The sequence below is a fragment of the Lissotriton vulgaris genome, chromosome 4_1, assembly GCF_964263255.1.
Source record: "Lissotriton vulgaris chromosome 4_1, aLisVul1.2, whole genome shotgun sequence".
Taxonomy (NCBI): domain Eukaryota; kingdom Metazoa; phylum Chordata; class Amphibia; order Caudata; family Salamandridae; genus Lissotriton; species Lissotriton vulgaris.
In genome coordinates, this window is record NC_141691.1 from 1541622879 (window position 1) to 1541650051 (window position 27173).

Consider the following 27173-nt stretch of genomic DNA (forward strand, 5'->3'; position numbering starts at 1 on the left):
ATGGTTTGCTGTTATTCAGTTATAATCCCTCCATTATTAGTAACCTATTACTCATAAACATGTAATCAATTCTACATTGTGAATTTTGTGATAGAGCCACACAAATGTATTTCTGTGTTTGAACTGGATAGCCTCCAAATAGCGCACAGGCTACTCACAGAAATTATGAAAGCTTTGTGTCTGTATGTATCCGTATGTATGTTTAGACAGAGCTAACTCAGCCACATGGTAACAAGGTGCTGCAATGTGTCAGAATATGCTATAATTTAGATTTTGGATCTAAGAATATGTTATACATGTGACTGAGCTCTCCAGCAGAAATCAGATTCACTTGGTGCAACTGCATCAATCTAGCTTTATTTCCTTACAAAAACTTGGATTATTTTAAATTTGCCCATATATCCTAAGAATTACCAGTTGAAGATTATTAACAATCATGTTTACTGAGTTCCCTTCGTCCACTGGTAACTTTTATTTATTTCATGGATATAACATTGCAACACCTGTTTCACTAACACTCGATAGGTAAAAAAACAACACCAATACATTGACTTTTACATTTTTGGAAATACCTTTCAGAACAATTTAGCCAATATCTAAGGGCCCGATTCCGAGTTTGGCGGTCCATGGACTGCCAATCCCAGGATGGCGCAGTGGTGCACACCAGAGGTCCGACCACCATATTCCGAGTTTGGAGGTCTGACATCGGACCACTGCAACTGCCTTTGGCAGAGCGATCTGAGGATTGTGAATGAATGAATGAAATGTGATTTATAACCGCGCAACTTAGCCCAGTGGGCGTCAAGGCGCCTAGCTCAATATCTAGCTGAGTCAACAAGGTGACGGGAACTTACTGGTAGGCTTTAATGAAACACCAAGTTTTAAGGGCTTTCCTAAAGAGATCCAATGAGGGGTGAGATTTGATCTCCCCCATCTGACCTTCCTAAAACGGGGGACTACCAGTTGATTCAGCTCTAGAGAGCGAAGACATCTGCTAGGCACATAGCGGGTAAGCAGAGACCCAAGAGCATCAGAAGGGCCTGCCATGAGGGCACTGTAAGTGAGGCAAAGGAGTTTGAAAGAAACCCTAGAAGGAAGAGGGAGCCAATGAAGGCTCTTCCTTGCCACAGTAGCAGATGAAAGCCATGGAAAGGCGAACACAAATCGAGCAGCAGCATTCTGCACCACCTGCAAACTCTGCAGAAGGCACTTGTTGGCCCCAGCATAGAGTGAATTACAATAGTCAAGCCTGGAGCCAACAAGAGCGATCACGATCATCTTGCGTGTCTGGGGGGAAAGGTAATGAAGGATTCTTTTAAGGGTCCTAATAACTCCCCAACAGGTGGCAACTGTCCTATTTACCTGGAGCTCCATAGAGAGCGAGGTGTCGAAGATGACGCCGAGATTCCTGGCAGCTTGGGCGGGAGTGGGGCAGGTGCCAAGAGATGAGGGCCACCACTCACCCGACCACACGTCCTGGTCCTTACCAAAGACCAGGACCTCTGTTTTGTCGCCATTCAACTTTAGGGAGTTAAGGATCATCCACTCTGCAACAAGCTGCATGCAAGACCTAAAGTTGGACGCGGATGTACTCACAGAGTGGGCCAGGGACACCATAATCTGAGTGTCGTCGGCGTACGACACCACCTCCATCCCCTGTGATCTTACTAATCTCGTGAGGGGGGCCACGTAGATATTAAACAGGGTCGGGCTCAAGGCCGACCCCTGTGGCACCCCACATTGCAACGATTTAGCAGGGGAGAGGAAATCTCCGAGCATCACTCGCTGTTCTCTCTGATGTAGGAAAGAGTTCAGGAGACTCAGAGCCGACCCTGTTACCCCTGCCTCCCTTAACCGAAATGTCAAAGTAGAGGGAGACAGGGTGTCAAACGCCGCCGTGAGGTCCAACAGCACTAACACGGTAGTTTGGCCAAGATCTACTTTTCGGCGAATGTTATCTACCACCTTGGTAAGAGCAGACTCAGTGCTGTGGAATTTCCTAAAGCCATGTTGGGAGCCATCCAAGAACCCAGAGGACTCCAGGAAGATGGATAAATGAGAGTTTATGTGAGCTTCCAACATCTTTGCTGGAGCCGGCAGAATGGAAATTGGTCTGAAATTCTTAAGAAGACCAGGGTCCAAAGAGGGCTTTTTAAGGAGAGGCTTCACTATCGCCTTCTTCCAAACCGTAGGAAAGGTGCCCTGTTCCATAGCCCCATTCATTATTTCCAACAGAGGGGGTAGAATGATATCCCTACATTACTTAAGTATTTTCAAAGGAACTGGGTCCAGAGGAGAAGCTGATTTAGTTCTGTCTAGCAGTCGATTAAGACCCTCCAGGGAAAGCGCTGGAAAGTGGGTAAGGGTATGGGTAGGATCTTCAGCCCAAGATTCAAAATGCGTAATTCCAGAGGAATCATTGTCATTCAGGGTATTCCTTTGGGATTGTAGAGCAAGATAGATATCATCTATTTTTTTGTAAAAGAAGTCCGAGATGTTGTTGCATAACTCTTGTGAGCTTACCAAGGGGTCAGGTGCCTGGAGAGAGCAGAGGGAGTCCACGATCTTAAAAAGCTCTTTAGATGAAGTAAGAGAGCTAGTCAGGTTGGTGAAATATTCCTGTTTCTCCTTAATAACTCTGCTTTTATATTCTCGCAGCTGGCACTTGTATACCTCCCGTTCTGTAGCATCCCAAGATTTGCGCCAGCCTCTCTCTTTCCTTCTACAGTTTTGTCTAAGAAGCCTCAATGATTCCGAAAACCAGGGGGCTGTAGGTTTCTGTCGAGCCACGTATCTAAGAGAGGTAGGGGCTAACTCTTCAGCTGCCTTGGTGATAGAGTCGGCAAGTTCTTGTGCCGCCTCATCCGCCTCCCTCAAGGATGAAATACTAGTGGCTTGGATATAGGGAGCAAGAGCATCATTGGAGAAGTTTTTAAAGCTTCTTTTAAGACATTTATTAGTGGCAGCGTGATTAACCTCGGCAAGGGGAGATTCTAAATCCAGTGGTACTGCTAGATGATCTGACCATACCAGCGGCAGGGGCAAGCCAACTGATAATCTCGGTGTAATAGGCTGGGGGTACTGCTGCGGCAAGGCCAACCATAATATGACTTTCCTCACTGCTGCCCTTTTCATGTCAGTAAGCCCACCGTTAAAAGGGTGGCAGTGAGGAAACTAAGGGATTCCTACAAGGTCCCCTGCTGCCTCAGGACTTGGAATACATAGAGGGGGCACATATTGTGCCCCCTGTATGCATGCAACCTAGTATCTGCACGGTATGGACTGAAAAGTCCATGCTGTGCAGGAACTTACTTTGTCACTCCTTCGGCGCTGCAGTACAAATGCTCATATATGAGCCTTTAAACTGCACCACCACAAGACTGCCACGCTGCCCACCCGCCAGATAACTAAATGGCTCGTAATCTGGCGGGCGGGTATCGGTCGACTTTGATGGTGTGGGAGCAGGGTGCTAGCATGGCGTCTCACTCCCACACCACCATAGTAGTAATCCGGCTCTTAAGCCATTGGCCGCGGTAGTAATTCCGCCGCAGCACTGGGCGGAGGGGGGGTCGCGCTGCGCCGCCATTCTTGTGACTGAACCACGTCGTCATGATCCACGGGCGGGCTGTGCTTATGAGGGCGTGGTTCTGTCACGACTCCACCCGCTCACTAATTCGCCCACGCAGGCGGGGAATCAGTGCTGCGTGGCTGGAGAGGCTGCAGCATGACGGAACCACGCCATCATGCGCACATGCCACCCGTGGCTCATGATGATGTGGTTCCGTCACTAGCATGGAATGGGTTAATCTTAAATTATGCTTAACACCTTAGCTGCTTCGCAAATATCCCTCCCCTGTGCTGCGCTGTCCATTGGAACTAGTGCTGAATGAACGTCCAATGGTCGTGCGCAGCACTGGGGAGGTAGCGCTCGTGACGACCGTTGGCCGTCAGCAGCACTTAAGAGGCTATATCTGTTCTTAAATTAGGCCTTATTTATTCTCCAATTCACAGAACTAGGCAAGACAGTGAACTGCAACTTTAAAATGGCTAACGTTTGTAACATATATAGATGGCATTCCCAAAAAGTAGGTACTTAAATCAATTCCAGTGGCTGAAAAGGTGTGTAACCTACATCATGCATAAGATACACCAGTGGCATAAACAATTATCATGAAATTGAAAATGATAAACATGTGTAAGTATTTTTCATCCCAAAATATTTTCCACAACACACCTTCTCTTGCACACTTGCTATGTTAAAATGCCTTTTTGCAATGGTTACCCATGCTTACTCCATAAATTTGCACTTAAGATTCAATTAAATCAAATTTTATTCATGATTTGGGGTTCTGAATGAGGTCTACATAAAACCAAATAACATATCAACTAAGATAGATCACAGTAATAAACATTTGCAAAAGTTTTTTTAAATGAAACGCTTTTTGACAGATGACTTAGGGCCAGATGTAGGTAGGCAAATACCGGTCGTTAACGGTCGAAATTCGGTAATTTCGGCCGTCACCGACTGGTATTTGGAAAATGAGATGTAGGGGAACCTAAAATATTGATTCGGTAATTTTACTAAATCGGTAATTTTACCGAAGCGACAAAATTACCGAATCTGTATTTTGCGATGTAGGTAGCACTGTAATAAGTGCTACAGGGCTTTAAGAATTCGTTATTTACCACCAACTAGAAGTTGGTGGTAAATAATGAAAAGACTTGAAAAAGCATTTTTTTTGCTTTTCAAACGCTGCCATGTTGCAGACATACATGCCCTTAGGGCATGTATGTCTGCAACATGTGCACCCATACACGATTGAGGGGTGCAACAGGGTGTCAAAGTGACACCCTGCCACCCTTCAATGTTTTCCCCACTTACCGAATTGGTATTTACCGATTCAGTAATTGACATTCATTCCTATGGGCCTACAGGCCCATAGGAATGAATGGCAATTACCGAATCGGTAAATACCGATTCGGTAATTACCGAATCTTACCGATTCGGTAATTTAAAAAGAGAAATTACCTACATCCCAAATACCGAATCGGTATGATTCGGTATTTAAGAGTAGGTAAATCGAGATTACCTACATCTGGCCCTTAGCTCCTAGAAATATCTGAATATTGCAATTTAAAAACATTGAAATTGAAATATGACGGCGAGGAAAGTGCGGTGCAGGACAAAAAAGTAGTCAACAATTAAAATCCTGAAAGATGATTAAAAACCTGTGTCCCCATGTTACACAAATTACACTGTTTCTCCATATCTTTGGAATCAGACCAACTCACTGTTCACACATTTAGAGGAAGTACATTTGTGTGTAATAATGTCCAAAATTGACAAAGTCCAAGCTCTAAATTCCAAGAAAAATACTCCTGGGCTTCCTGTAGCCAACAAGAGGAGGTTATCATCTCCAATTTTTTCTTTAATTCACAGTGTTTTACATCCAATCGTTGACTAATAAAACTGAATGCAACATTTAACTTGAAGATAAGAGAAAGACACCAGTGAATCCTGCATTAGATTAAATTGATTTAACGTATTATTTAGATCCATAGAGAATTAATATTTTCCTATTTCTAAATCAGAAATTTCTGAACTCAAAAAAACACTCAACAAATCCACCTTTACCTTTACAAGCTGGGGAGCACACTATACCACACTAACCAGGCCTTGCACATGACAGCTTGTTCAGACAAATTCTAGTCTTAAAGCAGGCATGGGAATGGAAGAATTAACATTACACAGAATATGGCCTTTCATTTTTTTCTCACATGGACAGACTGATTTACTCAATCATTCGTACTGCCCAACATTATTTTCCCTAATTAGGGGTTTTATTTTGCTACTTCCAGCTTCTCTGAGCCTACAACACATCCGTTCTTATTAAACTTCCTGATTTTACTACCTTTAAAATTCTGTACCTTACTTTTTGAGACATTGATTTTCAAAAAACGAGGAGAAACAAACTGCTGTAAAGAGGCGAACTGATTATTCAAACCCTTGAAAATTAAGTCCAGGATACCAATGTCATCAGGCATGAGAAAGGGCAGCCGCCAATACTGGGAGAATCCCCCTTGATATTGGATAAATTATCAGGAAGGAATGAAACATAAAGAAAAAAAGAGGGGAAGCCAACAGACAACTCAGTTTCAAACCATTTTTAGCTGGAAAAAAAGAAGAGAAGCCCCGATCCCCGCTTAATAGCGTCTGACACGGCAATAAGAAGGGTTTCAGATATACCTACATTCTTCTGGTTGTTCCGCAAAAACGCCCCGTTACTGGGGCAGCTACGCACAATACAAATAGGACTAATAATAATAATAAAGTTAGGCCTTCCACGTTATTGAATGCTGTGGTAAAATCTATCAATGCATCATATCCATTGAGCCCACACATAGACATGCGACTATAAGTTTCATCCTGAAAACGTTGTCTAGCATATAATGTTTCTTCCTAACAGATGCTTAATCTATGGAAAGAATATATTCCTCTTCAACCCATCCTGAAAGGTTACCCAAAATACTCTTGTCAAATATTTTTCATCCAACGTTGAGTAGAGCAATTTGGTGGTAATTACAAGGGAGATTACTGGGGCTGTTTTTATGTTCAGGAATTAGAAAACTCCCAGCCCAAGAAGGGAGTGTTCTTACATGTTGATAGCAACATACAAAAACTGGTCTAAGAAACGTGGCTAATAACGAGGTTTCCCTTTTAATTACCAAAATGGGAATCCAATCGGGCCTCATCCTCTAGGTAAAACCTGAATCTCTTTCATGGAAGTAGGCCCAAATACTAGGGGAGAAGAGACGGAATCTAAAGGAATCAAAGGTGACTCTGATCCAACATTAGATGAATATAGATCACCTATGTAATAGTGCCATTCTTCTTCTTTATTGGAATTGGAATATATTTTATTCTACAGCTGCAATAGTTGGATATAATTTCCCCAAATATTTTTGTATCCTTACGGGAGGCAGATTCTTTTAGCTGAAACCAATATTAGTCATCCTTCTTCTTGAGAATCAATTCCATTCTCTGCCATCTTTTCAGTAGAGTAATTATTTTACCTCTTTCTACAGAGAAGGAGAAAAATTGCCTTGTCGCTATTTATTTCCCTTTTTAAGTGAATAACATGATGAAAATATGGTCTTCTTGAAGAAAATGGATTATTTGATTTGCATGTATCCACCAAGGATTTCATATGACTTTCATACTTTAGTAGTGGCTCTGGGAACAAGAGCAGTGGCTCCACAATGAATGCTGCCAAGGAATCATTCAATTTAACAGTTAACTTGGTATTTCAGTGGGTTCTACCATTTGATCTATCACACCTTACTGTTGTGTCTTTAAGGTTCTAGTAACCTACTTCATCCTGAACTAAATCATTCAAACAGAGCAGTGCTTTGTAATCATTAAAGGAGATATCATGGACATTCATCTCTGATATACCAAAGGGGTCAAATTAACTATCTTATAAACAATGATTGAATATCTGACAGAAGATGTATGTGCAAAGTTTGCGGGAGTATGTTTCTCAAATCTTCCATTAACTATTAGGAATTCCTTAATCCTTAATGAATTTTTTAAGGATTCTTCTTTGGCTTCATTTGCAAATAGGCTTAAAGCATGATGTTACATTTTGGCATTAAATTGTCTACCAGTATTATGTATTTACAATCCTGTCGCTCTTTAAAATTGGAGATACAAGAAAAAGTGTCAGTTGACAATTGCCTGTAAATAGGGTCAGGGGTATATACACATTATCCACCAAAAGAGATTAAAGATTATCATATTTTCCTTTCAGTAATATTTTTACAGCCCACATTCATTTTGAATCATGAACAGCTGTAACCATTAATTATTATAGAAGGACACCTGCTTCCCAACTTCTACTCTTAGGCCCTCTTGTTTCAGTCGGACTACAACGACAGTCTATCAGTTGCAGTCCGTCTCACATCTAGTACCGCAGTCCGACTGCCATCTTATGATGCATGGTGGTCGGAGGCAGCATGCGGAGGCTCTGATCAAGGATTCCAATGGGCTCAAGGAGCCCATTGGACCATCAGTTTGAAAGTAGTTCCCTACAATGGGGCGGTGCCTGCTCAGGCATTGTCGTAGGGATTATGATGCTCTGCGCAGACAGACTTTCTATGGTGATCTGACTGCCATAGAAAGGCCCTCTGAAACAGATGCCGGGGGCCTCTAGCAGGGCTACTGCCTCCTGCCGCCTCAACTTTGAGGCCTGGGGGCCCTGTGGTGCACCTCAAACAGATGGTGCCAGCCACACGGTGCATGGATGTTCAGAAGTGTATTTTCCCTATTTCAGCTTGGGCTACAGCCTACAGCATAATCCGCTAATGGAAATATACCCTTTTCGACTGCCGTGAAGGTGGTCACATCCTAACTTGGGAAGAGAGACTGCAGACTTTCCGATATGATGCCGGTCAGACGTTTGCCCAACTGGCATCATAATGAGCCCCTTAGTTGCGTAATCTGGATCTGGAGCATTTCCCCTCCCTGCTTGCCGAACAAAAATACCCTTTGTTCCTCTTTACAAGGGATACACACAGGTTTTTTATATTCTTATCTAAGCAATTGTTGGGGTGGGAAAGCCAAAGAAAGAGTCTTGCCCCTCTTGATTTAATGAGAGAAAACTCTAGGATCCTTATTCTACTATAGGGTAATTATACCAATGCCACAACTATGTAATTTGTCACTTTTTGATAGAATTAGATTAAATATCACTTTTGAATTGAACATTACTCTAGTCCTAATATTTTCCCCTGAGTTCTTAATTTGCACAACAGAAATACCACTACTTTGAACCACATGCAATTCAACTACATCAGCATATCAGCCCAATAATAATGCTCTGTTCAGAAGGTTTTCTTGGTCAAAGATAACAGTAAATTCCAACAGGGGAGGCACATTCAATAAATTACATGAGGTTTTAGCCCCCACTGCCCCATATTATCCCAACTATAAATGGTATTGTCCCCCAAGTGAAATGAATATTTCTTAGCCTGGGACAGCTTGGATCCATGATTGGGGCTGACAAAATCTCTTTTGCCAAAACAGAGGGACATATTTATGGGAGGCTTTCATTGCATTCGCACCACACAGTGTAGTACATGTGTAATGCAAACATCTGATGTAGTGCAATTCACTGCATTGCATTACTCTGCCCCGTGATGGCCTTCCATGGAGTGTTGCCTGGTTGTTGCCCTGCAACTCCCGTGGGGTTTGACGCATTCCCAGATTTACAAGAAATTGTAAACCCGGGAATGTGCCAACATCATACACCTTCCCAGGGGAGGCGTAACAAAGAGAAAACCTCTATTTCTCCTTGTTTCCTCCTCTTTACTTGTGTGCTGAATTCTTCCGCTCACATTCAAAGAGGAATATGCCTCTCAGAATTGTTTTTGTGCAGGAAAGCGCCCCTTCAAATTCAAATTAAGAGGCATCCTGTCTACATACATAACATTTTAAAGGAGCTAGTGTCTGCAAACGTGATTGAATTGTGTGCGTATTTTGCTACATCATTATTAAAAAATGCTAAAACATAAATTTTCATCAAAGACAATTTTAAGCTGCATATTAGTAGAGAAAAAGTGGTTTGCATATACAAACATGTCTATACCAATGCGTTTCGCCATAAATAGCATATCTAAAATAACTTTGACCTTCAAATATTAATGTTCATGTCATAGATATCTACACATGTAAACTTCTGTCTGGTGTGGAATTTGAAATAGGGGACTAGCACAAAGGTACTCGTTGCAGGTTGTCCAGAGCACATTTATTGAGAGGGGGGGCACCTATTCAGGCAACTACAGGTGGCCTGGTAGTTCTGTACCAGGATTACCAGGCACACAAATCAGACGTCCAGTAATTCGGTGTCTGAAAAAATCAGGCCCAGTTTCACCGGGTGAGTATCTCCACCTGGTATAACTGCATGCAGCAGATGTGGATAGATGCACAACCTGGTACCTGGTCAGCCCCTGCAGCAGGTAGTATATGGCAGCAGAACACAGTGTGCTATTCGTCCATTGAGTCTGGTAGATTGTTCATAAGAAATGACTGAATGAGTTGATAAATCTGGATTTCAGAGTTACCACATATTTATGTGAAAGGAGAGTGCTTGCATTTTAGATAAATATGTTTTCCTATATTCTGTACGACAAGGGGCCATCATCCTATTCCAATTACTACATTGTGTTTTAAGACATATTTTACTGTTCATAAATTAATTTAAATACCCAATATTATCAATCAAGATGAATGGTTAATTGAAAAAAGGGCACATTTTTGCAGTAGTCTCTTGCATAATGGCAGAGGACAAGTAACATGCATGATGTGGTGCGCAGGGTTTAGAGTACTAGTCTACAATTTTGCATTATATGAATGATTATACACTAGAGTTCTTTGAAACTGTGTGGATGTATGTACATGTGTTATACCTTTCTTTAAAACATATGTGCAACAAGGGTATTGTTTTAATTTATACTTATGCATATCTGCAATGTTCTTCTCACTACAACTGTCTGAAGCCCAAGACTGTAAGATTGGCGGAATGAGTCTGTATCCATTCATACATTCACCAATCAATGCAATAACCTATTCAACAAGTCATCTTCCAGCTATTCACTCATTCACATATTAAATATCTTTGTACAGCCACCTATTCATCCACCCATGCGCACAGTCATCCTCATCAAGAACAATAGCCTGATCTTTTGGCTTTGCCACTGCTTGCTTATATTTTATACTACCTGTGAGAAATTGGGTTACTGGTTGAGGGGGTAAAGCCCTACTCAATCAGCAACCACAGTCATTGTCAGGGTGAGGCACATGCAGACCCCTAATTAACCTGTGCTCAACCCTCTGCTAGGTTGACACAGTGCATTCAGGCTTAATTTAGAGACAGTGTGGAAAGTGTGGAAAGTATGTATGCAACACTTCAAACAGTAATAAAGTGAAAACACAGAACAAGAAAAATCCCGCATACATTTAGAAAAATAGGGCAAAATGTAATAAATAAATCAAGACCAAAATGATAAAAAATCTTAATTGGTGGAAATGGCGATATGCAATTTTAAAGATTTAAGTGAAGATAGCACCAAAAAGCCTAAAGCACTACTAGCGGCTTTGTGAGACCGGGAGAAAGCCACAAGTCAAGGTCGACCCCAATGGCACTCGAGTTGGATACAGGGACCAGCTTAGCCCTGCTGAAAATGTAACTTTTCAGTCCAGAGCAAAGAGTCCCGTTTGCGGTGGAGTGGGTGCAATGAGCAGGGAAGCTTCGAGGATGGCCCTAGCTGCAGCTCGAAAAGTAGGTGGGGTGTCATGGACAGTCATTGCTGTGGCATGAAGATCCTGTTGTCATTGTGGGCAGTCATGCTGCAGCTTCTTGATGGTGCTCCCCGTGAGCGTTCAATGCTGTAGCATGAAGGGTCGGGCTGAAGGAACTTCACGTTGATGAGCAGTGTGGATGGCGAGGTTTTAGCACCAATGGCCTGTTCACAGTTGCGAAAAGCCCAAAAGCGTTAATTCACATCCCTTGAGACCACATCAAGTATACTGGCCTACTCCAGCAGGATCTGGGCCTGGTTCAGGAGGTCAGAATCCTTGTATGTCCTGGTGTCTCTGAATAGGAGGCAAGAAGACTAGCTCTTGGAGTCACTCTGGGAGTCAAGGTCAGGTGCAAGTCCAATGCCTCTGACTTAAGCAGGAAGGCAGCGATCCAGGAGGGAAGTGATCCAGCAAGGCAGCAGTCCAGCGAGGCAATAATCCAGCAGGGCAGCAGCCCAGCAGATTGACTGTGCTTTCAGCAGCACAGCAGTTTCCATGGGTCCAGACATGTACCATGTAGTGTTGTTATCTAAGGTCCAAAATGTATGCCAGGTGCCTCCTTTGAAGCTGGAGAAGCTCTTAGATGTTTCCCTTTGATGTGTTCATCGGTCCCGCTTCTCCTACCCTGGCTCCAGACTAACTACGGGGGTGAGCAGCTCTTTGTGTGGAGGCAGTACACAGCCTAATTGTGTGTGGGTAAGGCTGTGTCTAGCTCCTCCCTCCCATCCTGCCAGTGATGGCCCACCGAGGCACACTTAAGCTCTTTATTGTGTGTAGCTACCTAGGATGAATATACAAAGCCCAACTGTCAGCTACACTAAGTCAGGTGATCCAGTGACAGGCTGCAAACACTACATTGGTAAGGAAGAGAAGTTCTAACTTTTTTAAATTGCCATTTTCTAAATTGTAATCAAAAATCCGAATTTACCATAAGAGAGTATTTGTTATTCAAAATATTAAAATTCAAAAGACACCAAACATTAACTCGTTACATTATCCCATTTGGAAGTTACAGCTTATTAAATATAATAAGGTAACTCCAATGTTGTCTTAGGGCAGAGGTAAGCCTTGCAGAAGTAAGAAACAAATGAAAAAATGTTTTCCTACCAAAACATGTCAATCCTAAAAGTACACTCCCAACTTTTTAAATAAATTGCACCCTGTCCTCTTAGCTGTCCAGGGCCTACCCAGCGGGTGACATTTGTATTAAAAAGGTAGGTTTGGGCCTGGCAAAGGTTTTTTTTTTTAGAAATATATAAGTACTGCACACCAATTTTTAAGAAACAAAATGCAGCCTAATTTGCAAAAACAGTTCTCAAATTATACTACTCAAAGTGTGCAACACTGTATCTATGGGCTGCCTTTCCCATATAAGACATTGATAACAAAAAACAAGCTGAATGGCTTGTAATAACCTTATGCACTACTAACAGGACATCTCATTCAATCCTTATCAAATGTAATGCAACAAAATACCCCAGTGTTACACAATGAGAATGCAACAAAAAAATGTAGACAAAAGAAGTATGTTCACAGAAAAAGTCATTGGTTTTTATGGACAAACTCATATTAACAAGTTAAATTCTGACGACCCTTTATATTGTAGCTTTGAACACAGTATGTACATAATATATCATATGCAAAATGTATAATACAGAATAACAAAATCTCCATGGCAATTCCACTTGGTGATATGATGCCCTATGCATTTCGGGACATAGGCGTCCCTTCTTCAGGGGACACTATAACAAAAACAAAAGATAGCATATGATTGCTACTACATTGAGAAATCATGCTTACGAGCCACTTTAAGACCCAACACCTGAAGGTCAGCAAACCCTGCTAAAAAGTATTCAATAAGCATGGGCGGAAAATCCGTTCCGCTCGCAGATTTCATGGATTTTCGGTAAATTCGCAATCCGCGAGATTTGTGAATTTCCCGCAAAATCTGCGAACGGAAATCTGGGAACGGGTATTGGGTCAAAAGTTCAAGCTGACTTTTGTAACTCTTTTAGAATGGCGCCAGCAAGTTGCCAGAGCCATTCTAAAATAGTTACAAAAGTCAGCTTCAACAGGAAGCTCTAATAGATAAAGTAAAGCAGGTGCTGCTCAAATTCAGTTACACAATCATTAATTACCCCCAAACCTGGGGTGATTAATGATTGTGTAACTTAATTTGACCTTCAACTGGAGCACCTGCTTTACTTTATCTATTAGTGCTTCCTGTTGAAGCTATTTCTAGCTATTTTAGAATGGCACTGGCAGCTTGCTGGTGCCATTCTAAGTGGGGCTGAGGGCAAAAGGGCACAAAGGTGGGACAGAGGGCAGAAGGGGACAAAAAATGAGTGGGGCAGAGGGCAGAAGGGCACAGAAACAAGTGGTACAGAGGGCAGAAGGGCATAAAAACAAGAGGGTGGCAGTGATTAAGCAGGCAAAAAAAAAACCCCTGCGAAATTGCAAAGCGCCTCGCGAACACCCGCGAACACGCAAAGCACCTCGCGAACACCCGCTAACACGCAAAAATAAAAAAATGCGCAAATTCGCGCGAATTTGTGAATTTTGCGGATTGCCAATTTGCCAATCCGCAAATTCCCGAACTGCCAATTCGCAAAATTTGCCCATGCTTAGTATTCAAATATGTGGAAACGTAATGTAGTCTGAGGAGACCAAATACATGAAAAGTATGCAAAACTGCCCTCTACGGAAAGTAGAATAGAAATAGTATGACACGCTCGAACACCCAGCAGATGAAAATAAATTGAAAAAAAAAGAGAATGACCATAAGAATGTCACATTGTAAAAATACAAAAGACCCAAAGAGGCCGTGAAAGGTAACGACAAACGGGTGCGCATGCTCTGAATATGGCCCAATGTTAGATGAACTGACTCTTACTGCCCAGCGGGGAAACAGCGACTGCCTAATAAATAGGACCATGTTCACAGCAAAATCTACCAAAGAAAACTTGCATGAGAAAGCTAGCACTACAAAAGCGAGTGCAACCACAATATCCAAGGCCACCAATAGAAACAAGTTACCTGTATGACTTATCAAAAATGCTTGTCCGCAACCTGTAAATGAATGTAAACAACGTAACTATCCAAACTCTACACATCCAATAAATCATGATGACTTTATTAAACAGCTCGCTCCTGCCTGCACAGGAGGGACAGTAATGTACAGCGAAGGTCCTAAACCGCGAGAAAGGAAAACTCTGGGTGCGGAAAGGTTTTTTTTTTTTGCCAGGTCAAAATGGCAGTTTAAACTTTCTCACACAGGCTGCAATGGAAGAACTGAGAAATTTTTATTTATAAAGTTTTTATATAGCGCTAGCTAGACCCATGGGTATCAAAGCACTTTACAAACACAAAGGAAAAGAAAAAGTTGCACTACATCACAGGACATGAAGATGCATAAATATATAAGCAAAGACATCACACTTAAGTACACAGTATAGGAGTGAAAAACGCAGGTGGTTGGAACAGTCAGATAACCCCCATCATTGAAGGTAAGCGTGAGAGGGGAGTCCATTAGTCTATTGATGCCTAGGTTGGTTGGCTTGGTCAGAGAAGTATTGGTTGAGGAGCAGGAGTTTCAGGTCCTTTTTGAAGCAGGGGAAGGAGGGGTTGCATCTGAGGTCCGTAGGGGTGTGTTTAATATCCTGGGGTTGCATCTGAGGTCCGTAGGGGTGTGTTTAATATCCTGGGAACATTATCAGAGAAAGAACGGCATTGGGTTGATTTCCTTTTCAATTTCGGGGGGGATGAGAAGCAGTGAGTTGGTGCTTCTTAGAGTTCTGGGGTTTCTGCTTTTAACATTTTGCTGTTCAGGTAATTGGGGGATTGGGCATGGAGGGCCTTGTGTGTAATGCAGGTCAGTTTGTAAATACATCTACCTTCCCAGGGAAGCCAGTTGAGTGCTTTGAGTGTTGGTGAGATGTGTTCAAATCTTTTTCCACCAATTATGAGTCGGGTCGACATGTTAAGGACTGACCTTAGTGGGGCTAGGTAAGCTTTTGGAGCACCTGTTAGAGTGGCGTTCTCGTTGTAAAGTTTAGAAAGGACTAGGGATTGTACAATTGTCTTAAGATCATCCTGGGGAATGAAAGGTTTAATTTTCTTGAGGTGTTTTAGAGAGTAAAGCGCGCCTTTTGCAGAGTTTTTGATGTGGTCTTTCATTGACAGGTTCTTAGCAAGGGTAATGCCTAGTGATTTTATCGAGTCAGATAGGACGAGGGGGTAGTTTAGGGCATCAAGTTTCTTGAGCTAGTCTTGAATTGGTTGGTGGTTACTTTTCGGAGAGAACAGTATTAATTCCGTTTTGTCCGGGTTCAGTTTTAAATGGTTAGCTTTAAACCAGGTTTGAATCTTGGTTAGCGTGGCATTGAGGTGGTGGACATCCTTGGGTGATTTGATTTTGTGGTATATTTGAGTGTCATCTGCATAAAGGTGGTATTGAACCCCTGCTTGCTTCAAAATAATTGCAAGGGGTTCCATGAACAGATTGAAGAGGGATGGTGAGAGGATCGATCCTTGCGGGACTCCAAGGTTGACTTGTGTTGGTGCAGAGAGGCAGGAGTTGATTTTAATTTGTTGCAAACAGTGTTGGAAGAAGGACGTGAACCATTCTATTACTGTGCCATTAATGCCAGAATGCCTCTTCAGAGTCTCAAGTGAAGCTAGGTGGTTTATTGTGTCAAAAGCCTCTGATAAGTCGATAAGGATGAGGAGACAGGCCTCACCTTCATCTAAGACTCTGTGGATATCGTCTGAAATATTGAGCATCGCTGTCTCAGCACTATGGCCTGTCCTAAAACCCGACTGAAAGGTATCCAGCAGGTTGAAGCCATCAATATGTTTGTTGAGTTGTTGGAGAACGCATTTCTCTAATGTTTTAGCCAGGAACGGAAGGTTGGAGATAGGTCTGAGGTTGTTGAGCTCGTTGGGGTCGGCCCCTAGTTTCTTGAGTAATGGGGTGATTTGTCCTAATAGTAGGGAGTCTGGGACGCAACCTGAGGTGAGAGAGGCGTTGATGATTTTAGTCCAGAAAGGGGCAATGATGTGGTTGAGATTTTTTACTATTGTGGATGGGAGGGAGGCCCAAGGTGTGGGAAGTAGACTTTAAGCTGGCAATTATATTGAACACTTCAATTTCTGACATGAGTTCAAAGTTCGACCAATTAGCGCCATTCTTCAGCTGGAAGCGTTTGTCAGTAGTATGATTTTGATCTATTTGGTCAGGAGTGGTTAAAAGGGTAGCTTGCGGGGGAGGGAGGCTTTGGGGTTTGGATGAAGGATTGCTCAATTTTTGTGACTTTATCTGTGAAGAAGCTGGTGATTTCTTCGCATCAATTCTTGGTGGCTATTATTTCTTGTGGGGGTGTGACGTTTGTTTGACTTTTTATAATGTTGAAGAGTTCTCTAGGTCTATTCTTTGCCTGGTCTAGTTGGCTGCGGAAGAACGTGGCCTTTTCCCTAAAGATGTGTTTTTTATATGCCTGTCAAGTTGACCTGAGTTGCACTAGGTGGAGAGTCGAAGGGTTTAGTCTCCAAGCCGTTTCCGATTGTCTGAGTTGTCATCTTTCATTATTAAGATCTACATTGAACCAGGATTTAGATTTGGTAGTTTGAGTAAAGCTACATGATCTAACACCTCTTTCATTGCGGAATTAAAGTGGGCTGTGAGATCATCGGCTGTCATATTGGAATGTTGGGGTTGTAGGTGGGCATGAATCCTGGATCGGTTATAGGGACTCCTTTGATGTTCCTGGTCCAGTGCTTTGGTTTTCAGATCGTATTGGTTGGTTTCTGACATGCATGTGGTGGTCGGACCAGTCAATGGCAAATATCGATCTCATGGAGACAAGCTCATTTTTGGTGATGATCGTATCCAGTGTTGCTCCTTTGATGTGTGTTGGTCGATTGCAAAGTTGGTTGAGGTTGGTTATTTCAAGGAGGTTGGAGAGGTTCTGTGTAGTGGTGTTTTCTGGGTTGTTCCAGTGAATATTGAAATCACCCAGGAAAATGTCTTCTGTGTCTGTTAGGGACAAGTGAGCTATTAGGTTGGTTAGTTCTTCAGTGAAGATGGCACGATCACCAGGAGGATGGTCGATGGTGTGAAATTTGATAGGTGTGGTGCCTTTGATTGTAAGTTCAACAACTAGCTATCGAGAGTCTGGTATTCAGTGGATTTTAATCTGGTAAATTGTATTCCTTCTTTGTGAATGATAGCTAGGCCGCCACCTGTTTTGATCGGTCTGTCATGTCTGATGATGTTGTAAACAGGAGGGGTGAGGAGGTCTAGGATGGGGGTAGAAGGGTCATTGAGCCAGGATTCTGTGAGGAATGCGATGTCTAATTCCTCCGCAAGCATAACTTCCGCAATATATGTGGCATGTTGTACTGCTGATCTGTAGTCGAGGCGCATGCACGGTAGTGGACGAGGAGCCTCAGTGTTGGTGTGTTCTGTATGTATAGACGTGTATAGAGCAGGGGGTCTTGGCGAGCTGGCAGGTCTAGGAATTCTATTTGTGCTCACTATAACAGGGATTGCAAAATGCTCCATGTTCTGGCTTATTGCGAGGTACGATTCATTGATCTCCTCTGCTTTTCGTTCTGAGATAGGGTAGAGAGTTCAGCTAGGTCGATGAGCCTGATTCCTCATGGGGTTGGTGGGCCATGTTGTACCAGGTGGGGTCATGGACGAGGTTGTCTGGGGGAAGGTGTGAAGCTACCCGGATTGTGTGAGCAAGGTGGCTTAATTCGGTTGGGGAGGTCTTGTTTTCGGTGCAGGATATCTGCCGCTAGAGAGTCTATTTCCTGCTCCATTCAGGTCAGTAACTGGGTAAGAACGTTGAAAGGGCATAATGCCTTCATCTGTGTCATTGTATCACTAGAGTCAGTAGAAGGAGAGAGTAGTAGGCTGTGGGATTGAGAGGCATCATTTGGAATAGGAGTAGGGATAGATTGGACATGCAGAGTTGGGTTGTTGATGCTTCTGGTCAAGGGGTTAGGCAGAGGTGTAGTGGGGCTTGGGTCCAAGGGCATGGACTGAGCAATGGTTAGGAGGAGTTCCCTGTCCAGGGGATTGGCAGTGGGATTGGGAGTGCGGGCTGTTTGGGCAAGTGGCGGTCGGTCAGGGGAGGGCGAGTGTGCCGTGGTTTGAGGGGGGTCAGTGCCCAAGGGCTTATCGGTGCCGTTCGATATGGAGATGTTTTGGGTAGGTGGAGTAGGGGCAGTAATGGAGTTGTGGATAGTTTGCGAGGGTAGAGTCGGGAGTCCTGAAGTGGGGGGGGTATCTGTAGTGAGTTCAGTAACAGAAGGATTGTCAATTGAGTCTGATCTGTTTAGCTTAGGATCCACCTTGTGGTGTTTCTTAACTGTGTGTTTGCTGGACCTTGTTATATTGGTTGGAGCCATTGTAATGGGTATTTGATGGTCGAGTGTGATGATAGGGGTAGTGAGGTTATAATTAGTGATGGTGGATGTCAATGGGTTGTGATGTGGGTCGTCTGGGATGGGAGATTGGATTGGTTCAGGGTTTGCTGTCAGGGTGAGGGGGATAGAAGAGATTGGGTTTGATGGTCCTGAAGAGTTGGAGAGGAGAGTAATGTTGGGAAGTGCAGATCAAAAATGGTGAGGTGCGGGTCCGTGGCCTGTATGAGAATGTTTCCCTTTCTGAAGATGGAGATTGTGAGTTCCCCTTTAAAGTCAGGGGAGATGGTAGTAATGATTTTTTCGCGACAGGGATTGTTTGCTGACTTTGCGACTTGAAAGTAAAGAAGGAAGGTGTTTTTCCATTTAGTTGGGAGATTTGTGTAAAGGATGAAGTTAGTTTTCATCTTGCCATTAGTCGCTGTATGGTAGGTGTCTACTATAAGTGTTTCTGGGTGCTGTTTTAAGGTTCTGCGCTTTAGGTTCTTTTTTGCATTATTGGTCATATTTTCTGGGTAATTTATGGACCATGAGTTGGGTCCGTAGCGCCTGAGTTTAGAGTTCCGGGTGTGGTTTGGCGGGGTCATATTTATTGACTGAGGGTTCGTCTCAATATGAATCGGTGAGAGAAGTTAGTTGTGCATTTGAGTCTTGTTGCGGTTTAAATAATGAGGGAAATGGCAATTATTGATTTAGCCTCTTTTCTAGTAGCGCTGTTGGTTGAAGGGAGTAGTAATCCACATTTAATGACTGAGGGTTTGTCTCAATTTGAATCGGTGGGAGGAGAAGTTAGTTGTGCATTTGTGTCTTTTTGCAGTCTAAATAATGAGAGAAATGCCAATTACTAATTAAGCCTCTTTTTTAGTAGCGCTGTTGGTTAAAGGCAGAAGCAATCCACGGTCCTGTATTATACGCCAGCATATCAAGGAAGCCTTTATATCTTAATTTTTAGATCCCATGATGTTTAAAGGGCTACTCAAGTGGGTGGCACAATCAGTGCTGCAGGCACACTAGAAGCATTTAATTAACAGACCCGGGTAACACATAGTACCACTTTACTAGGGACCTACAAGTAAATTATATATGGCAAGTGGTATAAGTCAATTCTACCATGTTTTAAGAGAGCCCAAGCACTTTAACACTGTTTAGCAGTGCTAAAGTGCATAGAGTCTAAAAGCCAACAGAAAATGGGTTCATAACACAGAAGGGTGAAGGCAAAAAGTCAGAGGATGACCCTGCCGAAAGGGCTGAGTCCAGCATGAACACCTCGAGCCGAAAGCCAGGGTCGGCTTATCAAAACCTTGATGGGTTCCCCTGCTTAGGCGATATAACATGGAAGACGTCCCTGTTATGCAGGGGCACTTGTCAGTTCTACGCCTTTCTGAACACAGATGGATCCCTCTGTCTATACTTTCCTAAGCCACTGAACTGACCCATGGGGAACTCTTTTTCTCACTTGTGGATCCCATCTGTTAAGCTCCTAACATTACCTTGCTCATAGATACATCTCAGTAGGCAGACAGTACCACCATGGCCAGCCTACTAAGTGATGTTCCTCATTCCACCCCTTGGATCAGACTTCTGTATCCAACTCAAAGAAATTTCTGCTCATAAGGAGAGCAACCAACAGAGGCCACTGACAGCTGTCAGTGTGAAGAGCCATTCCACAGGCCATCAAGGGTTCTCTGACCATTGAGGTGTCTAAGATTGAGGGTGGTAGCTTATGGTAGTGTACTCTGCATCCCTCGTCCTCTCTACTTCCCCTGATTCCAGGGGTGTTAGCCTACAACTGACTACTCAGACCATGGTCTGTACCCTGAGGCTGAACATGTGCCTAGCCAGCGAGGCCTTCCAGGGGGGGAAACACCACACCCCTCAAGGATGACACCCTCTGTGTCATGAAGGGGTCTGCCTAGTGCAGGTCTCCAGCAGCCGTCTATGTATGTAACAGTGCAGGGAGCACCCGGAGGTCAGAAGGTGCCTCAGCAGGGTCAGTCTTAGGATGCTCTGTTTGCAGAGCGGGCAATCCCTGATCTATAAGTCCTCCCATTGTGGACTGTTTCCATTTCTTACACCTCCACCTCGGCCACTGTATCTTCCACTTGGAAGCAGGATCCAAGAAACCAGACTTTTCTGGGCATCCCAGACTCTCACTCCCTGCTCTCCTGGCACTGTGTGCTTTCTCCGGAGGATGGCCCCTTGATACTGACCAGGTCCCATTGATTGTCCTAAACTGGGAGCAATCAAAGCGCTGTGGTCGGGAATGGGGCACACTGGGCTTCCACCATCCATAACCTTCCCTCCTGTTTTTAGAAGAGACATGGGAACCCTTTCCTCCAGACTGTACTGAGACGTGCCTGGGTCACTGTGTTCATGTCTCTCATTCTGTATGGGGGAACCTGGACCGCCCTTCTAACCTCCAATGCCTTCCCAGACAGGAGGATGAAGGCAAAAGGTTTGGGTATGAACCTGCAGAAAGGGCCAAGTCCAACATTACCCAAGTACATTTCTATCTGGTTTAGTTGTAACTGCTGTAAAGAAGGAGAACCTTTTTTTGGCAAATTGAGACGTGAGGGCAATTAAAGAATTCTAAATACAGTGTTTTGTTTCTGTGGTGGCAGAAGTAAGGGCAATTAATTTTAAGGCTAAGCAAACCAGATTGTCTGCAAATGTATAATTCTTAAGGCCCAAATGAGGCTAGACTTTCAGGGTAATTTAGAGTTTGGATAATCATGTAAACCACAATAAACTGGTGGGGAAATACATGGTTTCACCAGAGCAGCCTAACTGGCTCCTTCAGTTGAAATCATTGACTGTCATAAGATTTCCCTACTGCTTCTCCAATTCATTTCAAGACTGCTTTTTATCTCATGACACTAACAAATCTTGTCTCCCATTAAGCTCTCGGGGGCAAGCCCCCTACAGTCTTCCCTGGCCTCACACTGACAAATGCATGGCTCTCTGACACCAGTAAATGCATGGCTCTCAGACTTGGAAAATTGTGACTTGCTACCCTCAGGACACTCTTTGAAATCTTTCTTTCTTCCCATTATTCCTGATCAAACACATAACGTTTTTGTTTACTTTCTTTTTCTTTTGGTAGGTCAGTGCTTAATTTGAGCTGGTGGTTTCTGGTGAGGGCCACTGGAACTCATTTTTGGGGACCAGTTCTTAAGTTTTCTTTTTAGTCTTTCACCCAAAGCAAGAGAGAAAAACATAAAATGCAGAATGAAAGACAAAAAGAAAAGTGGAAATACAGTGACTAAGGGAGAAAGCAGAGATGAGGAAGATCCAGCAAGAGTGATATTGCAAGGAACGGAGTGTCTGCCTGTGAAAAAAGAGGCAAGAGTCAAAATCAAAACTATGCAGGCTTCGTATTCAGTACCCCAATATTCATAGCACTAGTAATGGGACTTTGGATCCTGGGACTTATTGGTTTACAAATTAAGCAAGGTGGTGGGTATTGTACTTTTTTTATCTGCTACTGGCCCAGGATTACAGGCTCCTGTTCATGGTAACTCTTCCTGAATTTAAGATGTCCTTATGATGTTCTTACCACCAGAGAAGCCAAAAATGTCTTGACATTTTGTTTGATTTGATTTTATAGAAGAAAAATACACAATCATTTTCTATGTATCTTTCTTTGACAGCATTTAAATGCATTGCCCAGCTATCATATTGTTAACAATTAAATCCACAGAATTGTTTGGCTTTCCTTAATACTGTCAGGTTTCACCTAAAAACTTACTCATTTCCCACAACCAAACAAGGGAGTAAACACAATGGCGGATGAAGATGTGGACTGGAAGAGTAGGTAAGCGGTGGCGTGGTGAAGGGAGATGGAGTCTGTTGCAAAGGGGGACACATGGTGGTTGGAAGGTCAGCAACATTACGACTGGTGCGTGTTAAACATTCTTCTTAAAACAAGATAGCCACTACCACTAATCTATAGAATTGAATAAATCATTTCAAGATGATGCTTGCCACTTGTTTACTGCTTCTTTTGTGTTCAGAGATTCAGAGCAGGTTAAAAAGTAGGCAATGCTTCACTTTCATGACTGGGTAAATGAGTGTAATGATGGGTTTTCCCTGTTGGTCCTAGTTCAGAGCTGGCTTTCCCTTTGATTCTGCCTTTCTTGTTTTTGCCGTTCCCTTGGGTTCCTTTCCCATTCAAGATTCTCTTTCTGATTAAACTCACACGTAAACATACTTCAGTGCATATTTACAATGAATATACGCAGTGCAGAGATGAGCAAGATGGCCGCGGCCTAGGTGCCACGCTAACTGCCCTTTGTTCCCTGACCCCAAGCCTCTAACCCCCGATAATGACGCTTACCTCACTTTTTGACTGTGCCAGTTTACATTTGCAGCGGCAGCTCCGCTATACTCCCAACTGCTGATGTGGTCCGGCGGGAACATTTGGAGAATTATTGTTACGCCTGGTTGGCCGTGGCGTCTCTTTGTGGCCAAAGCTTCTGTGGACCTGAAGCTCTGCTATGCCTCCAAAACGGTCCAAGCAAACGAAGAAGCGGGCAGAGCCTGCTGGAGTACTCCCAACATTCCCTGCTCCACCCAGCAAGAAACTAGTGCTTAAAACAGAGGAGAATGCAGGAGCTGGAATCAGCAAGCTCCACATGGTGACGGAAGGTCTGAAAATGGCCCAGTTGAGTGGGCAAACAGCTGTAACATGCCAGGATCTGCCTTAGGACAGACAGCCTTTCATTTCAGAAATCTTCTCAGGGAAATTTGGCGGACAACCCCGAGAGACCAGGGTAAGTTGCCAGTGTCTGTCTCTGCACAGGCACTGAATACACTCACGATCAATGGACATAATGCATTAAGGAGGCTTGAGAAGGGGGGCCCAAGTTCTTTAAACTGCTTTGTGTCAAAAGAGGCTGAAAATGACTACTGTAAAATGGCACTATCAACAAGTGAGAATCTGGAGGCTGGAGGGGCCAGGTTGCAGGGGTTGCAGGTAACCCCTGTTTTATCAAATGAGGCAGGACTGCCCGGGCAAGATGTAAGAGATGCAATAGATCCTCTGCAGCTACACCAAGAACATCAAGAGTCAAGGGCTTCAACTCAGAGAAGGTGATCCCCAGAAGGGGCAGAAAAAGTATTTTCCTTAACGAATCACTCAGACCTATCTGACCTTAGTGAGGTGTTGATGGGTGATGACTCTGCCCCAGGCTCATCAGGGGCTATCCTAAATGAAGGGAAAGTAAATCCATCAACTCAGAAATGACTATCCCCCTCTAAAAGAAGTCGTGAGAGGGCACCAAGGATCGAGAGAGAGCCAGGACCAGAACTGGGCATTACCCAGCAACTGAAGTGGGACTATTCAGCGACACACCAGGTTTATAGTGAGCATGAGGGAATGAGATTGGGCTCTACACAAGGTGCTCCCACATCAGATATGACTGCTGCACCCTCAATGGATGTAATTTACTACACCTTGATGCAGATGCAGTCTGAGGCAAGAGTGGAACACAAAAGCGCCCACCTGACCACAAACAAATGGAAGGTGCTGTATGCAAGCTCGCTAAGATTTGCTCGGAGATGGCAGAGCGGATGACGATGGTCGAGGAATGAGCAAAGGCAGCTGCCACGGTGGTGGCGGTAGTTGAGCAACCGCAAAATGTAAAAGAGACGCAGCTTGTGGATATGATGAGGAAGCTGGAGGATTTTGAGAACCGTCAGTGTAAAAATAATCTATGGTTTATTGGTCTCAGAGAGAAGGTGGAGGGACGTGACATTAGATCCTTTATCTCGAAGCTACTTAAAGGAGCCTTCCCTGAACTTGCTCAATGGGACTCTGAATCGGAGGTTCAAAGAGTCCACCACTTTCCTCTGATGCCCAAAAAGAATAATTCTCAGCAGGAAGAGGAACCAAGAGCTATACTGGTCTATTTTGGTAATTTTCTTCTATGCCAGGCCATGTTCAATGAAGCAAGACCAGAAGCAAAGAGAACATTTGAAGGCCATACCTTCTTCTTTCACCCGGACTTTTGCCAAGCAACGTCGGAAAGGAGGTGGTGGCTCCGCCAGCTTTTCTCCCCGTTCCAGCAACTTGGCTGCGAAGTGTATCTATTAAGCCCAGCCCCTCTTAAGATCATATTTACGGGAAAGACACAGACATATGTTTCAGAGATTAAAGCTCAACAACATTTTTTAAGGAGATTTCTAATGAGACTGGAATGGGCTGATATTTATCCCTCTCTTTTTTCTTTTTTTTCGTCTTCTCCTCTGTAGAAGTGGTCCTTCTCTGCAATTAGCGACTCCTTTTAAGGTCTGGATCAGGGACAGGGCACTTATGCTATTGAAGAAGGGGCTTGTTTTCTCTTGGTAGGGATATTGTCTGGCTTTGGGCTATTTTGATGTGTTTGTATGGAGTCTGGGTGGTTTTGTTTTGGGCTTTTAAGAGTCTGGTGGGTTGAACGGCCTAAAGTTGGGACTGGTAGTTGGAACGGCTGGTGCGTAGGCTCCATCAATAGGGTCAGGATTGACCCTTTTGCTCGTGATAGAGTAAGGGAGCAGGGGAGGGTGGTTTAAATGGCAGGAGTGGGATGGGGGTCCAAGTCACTGGCCGGGGGTTGTTTGAGTGGGCAGCTGAGCATTAGGCGATTTTGCATTATGAGAAAGCATGACTAACTTAAGAATAGCCTCAATCAACATCTGTGGACTGAATAACTATCGAAAGAGACAAAGGGATCTACAGTTTTTAAATGGCGATATCATTTGCTTGCAGGAAACTCATGTGGAGGGTTGCCAAAACATCTACTAGAATTCTCAGGTTATCAAGTCATTTCCTGGACTTTGCAAGGGACCAGTATGAGTGGGGTAGTGATATGGGCCTGTAAGGGCAAGATCCGATATACTAAAATCAGATATTTATGGAAGATGGGCGCTTGCAGAAATCATGTATACAGGAGGCTCTTTTACACTTTTCTCCATTTGTGGTCTTGTCATTGATGATGTCACCCTACTAGATGGGATCGGTGCTGAACTAGCTGGGTGATCGTTCCCTTTAGCTCAGCGACGGTACGTGCAGGTAACAGTGGTGGTGCCAGGTAAGAGAGTATTTTGAGGGATGATGCAGAGGGAAATATTTATTTATTTATTTTATTTTCCCTCGGCATCGCCCCTTGAAATCCCCCCTTAAATGGCCCCACCGCTGTTACCTGCATGGACCGCGGCTTCTTTAGTTGCTTGATTTTAATATCAATATTAAAGGAGACACCCTGAGGACAGATACTGCGATTTATCATGGACATAAGCCCGAAGATTTTCGATCATTAAAACATCTGGTTAAAACCCAAGGGCTGTATGATGTGTGGGAGGAAAAGGAACCTACTGAGCCTGGCTTTACATATTATTCTGCAGCGCACAAAGTTCATGCCCGCCTTGACCATTTTTTTTTACCTAGTGGTTGGTTGCATGCTTCACATGTTTTTAAATGCCCTAGAGTGATGTCTGACCACAATCCACTAGAACTAGAGGTGGATATTCAAGCGAGTCCACAAATTGGTTGTTTGAGCGAGCTCTATTGTTTTCCTTCTTCATATGAGGAAGTGGATCCCTCTGTAAATGGCTGAGAACCTGGGCACTGCCCCCTTGGGCATCGTATGGGATACATTGAAGGTGGGGATCGGGGGAAACTGCAAGGTTTAGCTGGTGTCGGCATAAAAGGGAGAAAGAGAGGCTGCAGGAGCTCTACCAGGCTCTTTCACGAGCCGAGGCTGGCCTGGTGGACTCAGTCTCTGCGGGGTTAAATATTAAGGATGCCAAGCTTTGGGACATACTTGCTAAGTCAGCAATAGGGAATATCTCTACTAAGAAGGCAGCTGATTAGTATACAGGGTGGAAAAATCAAACTTATGAACTGACTGATAAAGAGGGGCGTACCTTAGCATTTCGTGCCAGGCAACAGGTGGCTTTTGGTGAGACTAAAGAGATCAAGGACCCTGAATATTGTAATATTTCTGCTGAAGGAGGGTTATGATATGCCTTTCAGAGATATTATCAGCAACTCCATAATAATGAGACGATTGATCCAGATGAAATGGAGCTCTATCTAGGCCCTATGACTATGGAAGATTTGGATGGGAAAGATAGGGACTCTTTAGATCAGCTGATATCTGCAGAAAAAATCCCGCTCACAATTTCTGGGCTAGCATCTGGCAAGGCTCCAGGGGTAGATTTAATTCCTGGAGAGTTTTATAAAGTGTTTGCTACTACTCTTAGCAAATTTATGCTTGAGGTATTTCTTTTTTTTATTTCAAATCTTTTTTATTGAAGAATAAGGATAAAAAATAAAGACAATACAATAACTCTTTAAAGGTACAAATGAGCAAATTCTTGGTATAATGACACTTACAATAAT